Genomic DNA, 9,529 nt, shown 5'->3' with positions numbered 1-9,529 from the left:
TAAGAAAAAGACAAAAAGACAAACAGAAAAACAGACAAACAATAGTATACAAAACACGACAAAGAAAACTAAAGACTGAGCAACACGAACCCCACCAAAAACTGGGGTTGATCTCAGGTCCTCCGGAAAGGGTAAGCAGATTCTCCTCCACATGTGGCACCCGTCGTTTTGCTCATGTTAGTACAAACCCGGTAATAAGTCTTATTCAGTAGGTTACATTCGGGAAAAGGGGACGGGATTATAAGAAATTTTGCTGAGAACCCTTGAGTATGTAAATGAGTTCGTTTTAATTTTTCATATACCTGTATAACAAAAAGTAACTTGGGTATAGAATTGTGCAATGTACACCTTTTGAGGTGACAAGATGACGTAAAATTCAGATCTATCACAACTCGCCTGCTCGTAATATAAGCATTTGAGGATAGTGAAATCAGAGATCTATATTTTAATTAGATTGAAGATAGACATAATTCAATCTGTTATACACAGAAGAAATGACACCGTATTATTTATGGCAACACAGTCGTGTTGATTATCCAGTGTATTGAGTCAAGTCCTATAAATGCATAGAAGAATCACTTTCTAAACAGATGGGACAAGTTGCATGATGCAATCAAAAACTTTAAGATATATTCAATGTTTAACATAATTATTAAAACTTTAAGGTAGTATCATACTTCACAGCCTCTTGTTTTTATTGCTGGCAAATTGAATATACTTATACAAGTATATGTAAATAACATAAATTGAATAGCATAAATGTATTACTATCATTTACCCTATATACCTTTATTACTGACGAAAATGAAAAAAAAAATATTTTGATGCAGATGAAATACGGTTTTGGCGCAAATGAAATGTCAATTGGTGCAAATGCAAAGCACCGACACATTTTTGAAAAAAAAAAAACGTTTTGTGTTCGAAAGTGATATTTAAGTATATATTGATATTTTAAAAAAAATTTAGTAATATAAATTAATAATTAAAAACATTACTATTTTGTTGAATTGAACAATTATTGAGCCAGTTTATATAATACAGCTTGTTTCCATCTCACTTTGAAACACACACTACAAACTAGTAAAGTCTGGAATGGACAGTATTTGTACTCGACTGTACTGATTTTTACTCGACCATTGTGAATTGGTCTGATTTTTACTTGATATTACTCGACTGTAGTCTGAACCATACAAACCTTTTTATAGAGTCTGAACCATATTTTATATAAGTCTGACCTATACTCGACTAAAGTCTTAACCTTACTCGATCAAGTCTGAACCATACTTGACCAAGTCTGAACCATACTCGACAATAAACTGACATTTAGACTGATGTAATAGGTTATGACAAACATAATTATAAATATATGTGGGAGGATATTTTGTCAAAGTATTTCCCATTTGTATAATACTATCACTAAATTTTGTTTTATTCATTTAATCTTAAATCTAAAAGTTTATTACACTCTAAGTCACACCATTTGTTTTATACATGGTAGCCAGGGATCCTGACTAACTGCTCTGTAGTACTGACGCGACGAGGAGATCTGATCAGGATGCCAGTCTATATACATTGGTAAAAATCAAATCGACACCTGCTCAATTCGGCACCTAGTGAAAAAGTCAAATCGGTATCTCATCAAATCGGCACATATTAAAAGTTATTTCTACATTTCCTTAATCAATACGGCACCTTATGTTATTTTTATCCTTTGTCATTTTTGGAGGTGGAAAGAGTTTAGTTTTTCAGTACATCATTAAAAATCATGACAAAACATATAGAATGAACAAGAAAATGAATAAATATGTTCAAGTGGTATCATTTTCTAACTCGATCTGATTAAAATATAGTTCCCTAAGATTGATTTACAAAAAAGAACAATCATATTTTGAAACCTTAGAATAAGTCACTAATAATAAGTCATTCAGAAAATATCTAAACAATACACACGAATCAGCATTGTCATGTATACAATTTGCATTAAAGTTTTACATTGCGAAAGTTTGCATCAAGGTATTCGCATTGGTAAAAGTGGTATGAAGGTATTTACATTGTTATATTAAAAGAAAAAACGTGACATTTGTTTAAATTCTGACATTTATCGCTGACACATGCTATATAAACTTTAGTGCTCCAAGAAAATTTTCCATTTCATGTATCTGGGTGAATAGGAAAGTGTACATACTATTACACAGAAAAAGGTAAATTATTAGTTTTACTATTTTGTTATAGAATGACTGTAAATAGTATTATACTAGTAGTTCGAACAATAAGTCAATTGAATGATATTTACAAAAACGGAAAATCAGAAACATATCGGTGTGGTGCGCACTGAATTCAGTATTATAAATTGTATTTACAAATGTTTGAGTTTTTGTTGTTGTCAATTTGTAAAGACATAACATATTTCTGTCCTGATCATTTGTGTCCGACACTCAATAATATCTATCATCCGCCAACATGTGACATGCATGTTTATTGAAAAAAAAATAATGAAGACTGACGTTTAAATTGTCAAATAAATAATGTGAGAATATTATTTTACACCAACCAGCATTTTATTCAATAAGAAATTGGAAGAAAGGGAAATTTAATCTATTTACAAAGTTAAACGTTAAATGTATGCTTCATACTTATATCTTTAGAGTACAAATAATCAAAATTTCTGTGCACATAACACCGATTTGGGAATCACAAAATGTATATGTAATATATTTAATATACAACTATACATACACAAGTTTAGGAATTCATATGTAAAAGATAAACATTTGACCCCTCCTCTCCGCAACTACTTTCTTTTTTACTTAAGATGATTAACGGGAAAATAAATTCATTTGATAAAAAGCAAGCCGATTAATTGTTTCCTTATGAATACATTATGACGATCATTTTTGCTGCATTCATGTTTAAGATATTTTGTTGTGTTCATGCCCAAAAGTAATATGTCCTGAGGATAAATAAATCTCTTTGATAACATTCGAGAAAACTATCCATTCGAGAAAAAAATCATTGATGCATCAGCCCAACAGCCCAACTTTCAGCAAAAGACATTTCGAATTCAACATTACAGTGTTCAGCACTGTGTTCAACACACTACAACTCAACAGCACAAAAATCAACAAAAGACATTTCGAGATCAACAATACGGTTTTCAACAATATAGACACGTGTCTCTATAACACGTAACAACCCAACAACACAAATATTAACAGAAGACATTTCGAGGTCAACATAACAGTTTTCAAAAATAGAAAAGTGATTAAACATCATATCAATCTCTTTCTGCCCCGATTTTAAAGAAAATGTATAAATGTATAAATGTGTTTTATCAAACCTGCTTTTATTTTGTTTGTTTAATAATTGGGTAACAATATCATCATGCATATAATGCTCGACCCACTTCATGGAAATATAATCAACCCGTTGGACGATACTAGTAAGAGCAAAGACTGAAAAGAAGGTCCGTCTTCATGTACCATTATATAAAAGATGTAAATTTTACACGTTTATTTTGGACTACTTTCATTTTCAGAGGTCAGAATTTGGTGGTCTACAAGAAATATGTCAAACAACAGTATTACCGGTAGGTAGTTTACCAAAATACAACATTGGTCTTAAAAATTTTAAATGACCATGAAAATATCGATGTGTTTGAGCTTTTTTTTTAAAACAAAATTTCACTTTATGTACGTTAAAACTGACGGCGGATAGCGAAATATTATTTCAATTTTTATGTTTAAAACAAAAACAAAATCTTACTTTAACTTTTGTCTAAACCGTAACTTTTGCCACTTTAAAATTGTTTTTATATTTACATCCTTTTGCAACGATGCCACAACATTTTTTGTGCTCTCATGCCACACATTTGTCATACCTATTGCCACTTTTTCTTTAATTTCAGACAGTAAGATTAAAATGTTAAGTAAGAGATTTTTAGATTAGGGGATACAATAAAAAAAATTATGATAATATATTTGAGAAACTCATAACCAGAATGATGCTATAAATACATGACAAAAAAGTAGCTTATTTTCTTTATTCTTTTCACAGGCTCAACGCAAACTACACTTGGGACAGCACAAGACAACACCAATATAGCTATAACTATTAATGTTGGTCGACTCCCATTGAAACGAAATAGTCAAACTGCAAGTAGAGATTTTAATCAAAATGGAAATTGTCGTTTCATATGGAAGTCTTCAGATCCCGGCGATCCACGCAATATGGACATTGAACTAACTAATGAAAACTTTGGAAAACAGATAACAAATGAATGGTAAGTATACCACGTTATTTAAACGTCAAGGTAGGGGCTATCTAAGATAAGAGAAAGACGTGCAAACCAAATATTGGCTTAATGGACAAATGCATTTTGTACATTTGAATAATCTAAAATTAACAAACAATGGTAACTACTCTTGGTTCTTAGTGATAAGCACAACAATCTCAACGCCAGTGAAAGAAGGTTTATTTATTATCAGCACCAAAGTACGCTATTATCATGATTTTACATGTTTGAGATACAATAATGGATAAGATTTAGTTCGTTATAAAGATACAGTGCCCGGACATCGAACTGTATCTTTCAACGAACTAGTATTTATCCATGATTGTGTCTCGTTTTTAAACTATTGTTGTCTTTTCAAAATTATTTCAATCGCAGACGATAATTAATATAAAATTGTATGAGCTTACAGTGTAAGGAATATGATTCATAAAAGTATCCATCATTGACAATATAAAAGCATTTTCAAATTAAACAACAGTAAAATATTAAGAACATATTTTCATCTCAGTTCAAACTAGTTGTGAATTACAAATACATTGCAACAGATAAAATTACCATATACATCACATATGAAATGTTCTCGCCCTTTACGTAAACTAACTTTAACTTGGACTTCTTTCTGATGGTTTCTATAACTTTTAATATTTCTATACAGAAAGTTCTTTATATTAAATAACATCAAGCAAAGTGTCAAAAGTTCGCTTGATGAACTGGTACGTACACTTGGTACAATCAAAAACCTGATAATAAATTGTTCAAATAAGGCATTTGAAAATAGTGGAATTAACTACTTTTGGAATGTCAAAAACTCGTTGGAAGTACTTGATAAATTGCATGCATATATTGGTGATTTTGAATCTGTTCAAAGTGTTGATTTTTCTACCCTATATACCACTTTGCCTCATATTCTTATTAAGAAAAAATTCACACACCTAATTAAATGGGCATTTAAAAAGTCGGAATGCAAATACATATGTTCAAACTCTTTTAGGTCATTTTTTAGTAGGAACAAACAAAAGAGCTATGTCAATTGGACATGCTTTGATACTATATCTGCCCTTGAATTTTTACTTGATAACATTTTTGTTTGCTTTGGAGATTCCGTATATCGTCAAGTTATCGGAATTCCAATGGGGACTAACTGTGCACCACTTATTGCGGACCTGTTTTTGTATTGTTATGAATTACAATTTATGACTAAAATCAGCAAAGACCCATCGAAACAACATCTGATACAAAAATTTAACAATACTTTTAGATATTTGGATGATATATTGGCTCTCAATAATGACAACTTCAGTATGTATACTGAAAAATTTATCCTGTTGAACTTACTTTAAATAAAGCTAATACTAACAATGACCACTGTCCTTTCCTCGATCTTGACATCTATATCATTAACGGGAAGCTTAATACAAAAAATTATGATAAAAGAGATGATTTTTCATTTCCTATCGTTAATTATCCTTTTTTAGATGGTGACGTTCCCTTGTCACCTTCTTATGGTGTTTATATATCTCAACTTGTACGATTCGCTCGTGTATGTAACAACGTATTAGATTTTAGCAAAGAAATTTATATATTACTGAAAAATCATTACACCAGGGTTTTCGATATCATAAACTAGTCAAAACATTTACTAAATTTTATCATCGGTATAAGGACATCATTCGTAAATATAACTCAACATGCAGACATCTTATACGTTCGGGTATTTCACATCCAATCTTTAATGGTAATATTCTTTACAAAGCACAAAAATGCCAGTATTCACCTCAAAAGCTAACCTTTAAACAGACTTATTAAGAAGGGATATAGTTACGATACTGTTGTCAGGTCATTAAAGATTGCATATTTTGGTTTTAATATTCATTCACTTATAGGGTCTTTGCATCGGAAATAAACGTATTTATTCTAAAACCAGTTAATGGCATGACACGGGTTGTGTTCTTCTCATATATTTTATGACGGTATAATACTAAACCCCTAACAGGAGGGATTGTGCCTGATATGCATATGATGAAGACATAATCTTTCAATCAGTTTAATTGAGGTCTGGAGCTGGCATGTCAGTAACTGCTAGTAGTCTGTTGTTATTTATGTATTATTGTCATTTTGTTTATTTTCTTTTGTTTCCTATTCTGACATCGGACTCGGACTTCTCTTAAACTGAGTTTTACTGTGCGTACTGTTGTACGTTTGTTTTTTCTACATTGGCTAGAGGTATAGGGGGAGGGTTGAGATCTCAAAAAACATGTTTAACCCCGTAGTCTTGTATCATTTTTAATTTTAGTTTCTTGTGTATAATTTGGAGTTTAGTATGACGTCCATTATCACTGAACTAGTATACATATTTGTTTAGGGGCCAGCTGAAGGACGCCTCCGGGTGCGGGAGTTTCTCGCTGCATTGACGACCCATTGGTGGCCTTCGGCTGTTGTCTGCTCTATGGTCGGGTTGTTGTCTCTTTGACACATTCCCCATTTCCATTCTCAATTTTATTCTTTATTTTAATAGATAAAGTCTTGAACTCCAATGTATCGCTTTCGGACAGAGGGTACAGATCATTGCCGATATCCACCATCTATATAGTTTGTGAAAGATCTAGTAAACCTTTTCTAACTTGTAATCCCCTGTTGCATTCCTCTATTTGTTTATTTTTCCTATCGCTATTTACTCCTATTTCATTTTCCTTTTTCTGTTCTGTTGTTGATGGCCGACACTTGGCACCCTTTTGGGTCTTCCTGTAAAATCTTCCATTTTCAATTATGAATAGCTTAGTGTCGATCAACCGTCCACCAGAGATAGTTTGTTTTGCTGATGGGTTACTGCCTATAGACGAGATCCATAACATTATTGATGGCTGGGGTTATTTCCTCAATCTCTACACCTGGGGTGGCGCGGTAGATTCCTGCTCTTCGCGATTGATATTTATTGTCTCTTCGCCTGACTCTTGTTGTTTGCGAATGGGGAAGGCTTTTTCATCTACCGATTTAAGAATCATGGATAGGTTGACGTCATAGCAATTGTTTAAATGATATCGATTAATCGTGTTAATTTCATATTTATCGTACATTTTTCATACTTTTAGCACCAACAGATTTTGATAACTACATTTATTTATTGAATCTGTTTGCAATTTTGGGACTAACGTCTTCGGTTTATATCATGTTGACCATTCGCGTTGAGTTTGCTTAATTGAATTCGTCGTGACTGAACTATGATAACTGAATATATAAAGTGTTAGACCGTACCAAAATAAAACAAGATATACAGGATAAAAGATACATTGTACATGCAATTGATAGAACATGAAATTATTGATTTTCGCAATAAATTTTCCGTTTCCCCTCAGTAGTTTGTGATCGGTTTGATAAAACCTTTCGGAATTTTTGGGTCCTAAATGCTCTTTATCTTTGAACCCTTATTTGGCCTTTTAACTTTTTCGATTTGAGCGTCGCTGATGAGTGTCTTGTCGACGCCTTGCGCGTCTGGCGTACACAATTTGAGGCGTGGTAGTTATGTTGAGTTTGCTATGTAGTTTTTATGATTCCATTGATCGAGATTAAAACAGGAGGATGTTTGAGATATAAAAAGAACTAGTTGAACGCCGCCACATGTCTGAGTACGAGTCAGGAGTTTCGTTAATGAACGGTTGTCTTTTGTTATATCTCAATGCTCTCTGTCATTTTTTAACGAAAGTTATGTGTTGATTGCAGATCTTTGATAGTTTCTGTTAAATTTGTTCTCTTTTTCTTATTCTTGTATTGTGCGTACTGAGTTATGTATCAGACGTTTATATATCAAAGAGACAGATTAAAAAAAAACAGGTTGAATGTTTTACATGACTCAGTCTGTATACCTCATGGTTATATTAATTTGCAAAACTATGATTCTGATAACGTTAAGCATGTTTTAATATTCTTATAAATTATATTTCAGAGTGAAGACTGACGACAAAGTTTGCATGAATTAATCATATGAACACATTCCATGCATATCAGATATGGACATATCTGGACGTAAACCAACAACAACAATCAATAAGTCATACTCATAAGAAACATAAGTTAACCTGTGACCTGTTATTCTTCTTTAATCAACTGTTTGTCTAGTACTGTAACAGATACTATTCTATGGCCAAATTTGTAAATGTATATGTATGACAAAGTGCACTAACATGGATATATAGGTTAATCTATATATACTGCAAACATTATATCCCAACTCATAGAGGGGGGCTATATTTTATTCACCTTGTCCGTCTTATCATTCGTTCGTCTGTTGACTTTAAAACATCATAGAAATTGCAACTTCATCTAGAAAATTTCGCCAAATTTATACTCATCACAAAATCTCAAGACCAAATGACACAGAAATTAACAACTATAGGTCACCGTACGGCGTTCAACAATGAGCAAAACCCATACCGCAAAGTCAGCTACAAAAGGCCCCTAAATGACAATTGTAAACAATTAAAACCAGAAAACTAACGGCCTAATTTTTGTACAAAAAAATAAGCATATTAGTTTTTTGTTGTGGTATTGTACATGTTGTACATGAATAAAGCCATTGGTTTACTTGTTTGAACTGTTTTCAATTTTTTAATGTCAAATTTTTCATAGCTTGCTATCAACAATTTGTTTTGCTCATTGTTGAAGGTGTACAATGATCTGTAGTTGCTAACATCTATATACATGTAACATTTAATATATGCCCTCCTTTTTGAGGAATAAGGGAGATTTAGTAAAATATTTACACTGAATTTTACGAGTATAAATTAACAACAGATACAATAGGTAGGTCCTATTTGGACTGACACTGGAAAATGAGGACATATATATAGGGACAGAAATTTTGCCTTGCAACAGGTCACCTACCGACCCATCAAAGAGTTGTTGCAAGGGTTCTAAACGTGCAGAGATCGTGACACTCTCTCTACACGATGCATCGGATTTAACGTCCCCCTTCTGACCGGACATGGCTGAGTACTAATTTTGTACATGCTGCATAGCCAAAAAGGAAGTTATTGTGATGAGCAATAATATTATAGAATTGAGAATAGAAATGAGGAATGTGTCAAAGAGACAACAACCCGACCAAAGAGCAGAAAACAGCCCAAGACAACCAATGGGTCTTCAACACAGCGAGAAAATTCCGCAACAGGAGGCTGGTTTCAGCTGGCCCCTAAATAAAAATGTGTACTAGTTCAGTGAAAATGGACGTCACACTAATCTCTG

At 32.6% G+C, this 9,529-nt stretch overlaps 1 long non-coding RNA gene across 1 annotated transcript; it reads left to right on the top strand.

Annotated features, from left to right (window-relative positions):
* The first annotated feature begins 2,014 nt into the window (after window positions 1-2,014).
* Window positions 2,015-8,873, top strand: LOC127701486 (uncharacterized). Its single transcript, XR_007982060.1, has 4 exons — window positions 2,015-2,201; window positions 3,536-3,586; window positions 4,054-4,279; window positions 8,232-8,873. It is a non-coding gene; the product is annotated as an uncharacterized LOC127701486 (long non-coding RNA).
* The last annotated feature ends 656 nt before the right edge of the window (window positions 8,874-9,529 follow it).

The sequence above is a fragment of the Mytilus californianus genome, unplaced genomic scaffold (genome assembly GCF_021869535.1).
Source record: "Mytilus californianus isolate M0D057914Y unplaced genomic scaffold, xbMytCali1.0.p SCAF_1, whole genome shotgun sequence".
NCBI lineage: Eukaryota > Metazoa > Mollusca > Bivalvia > Mytilida > Mytilidae > Mytilus > Mytilus californianus.
The sequence above is the reverse complement of the archived record's forward strand: the minus strand, read 5'-3'. Positions and strand labels throughout refer to the sequence as shown.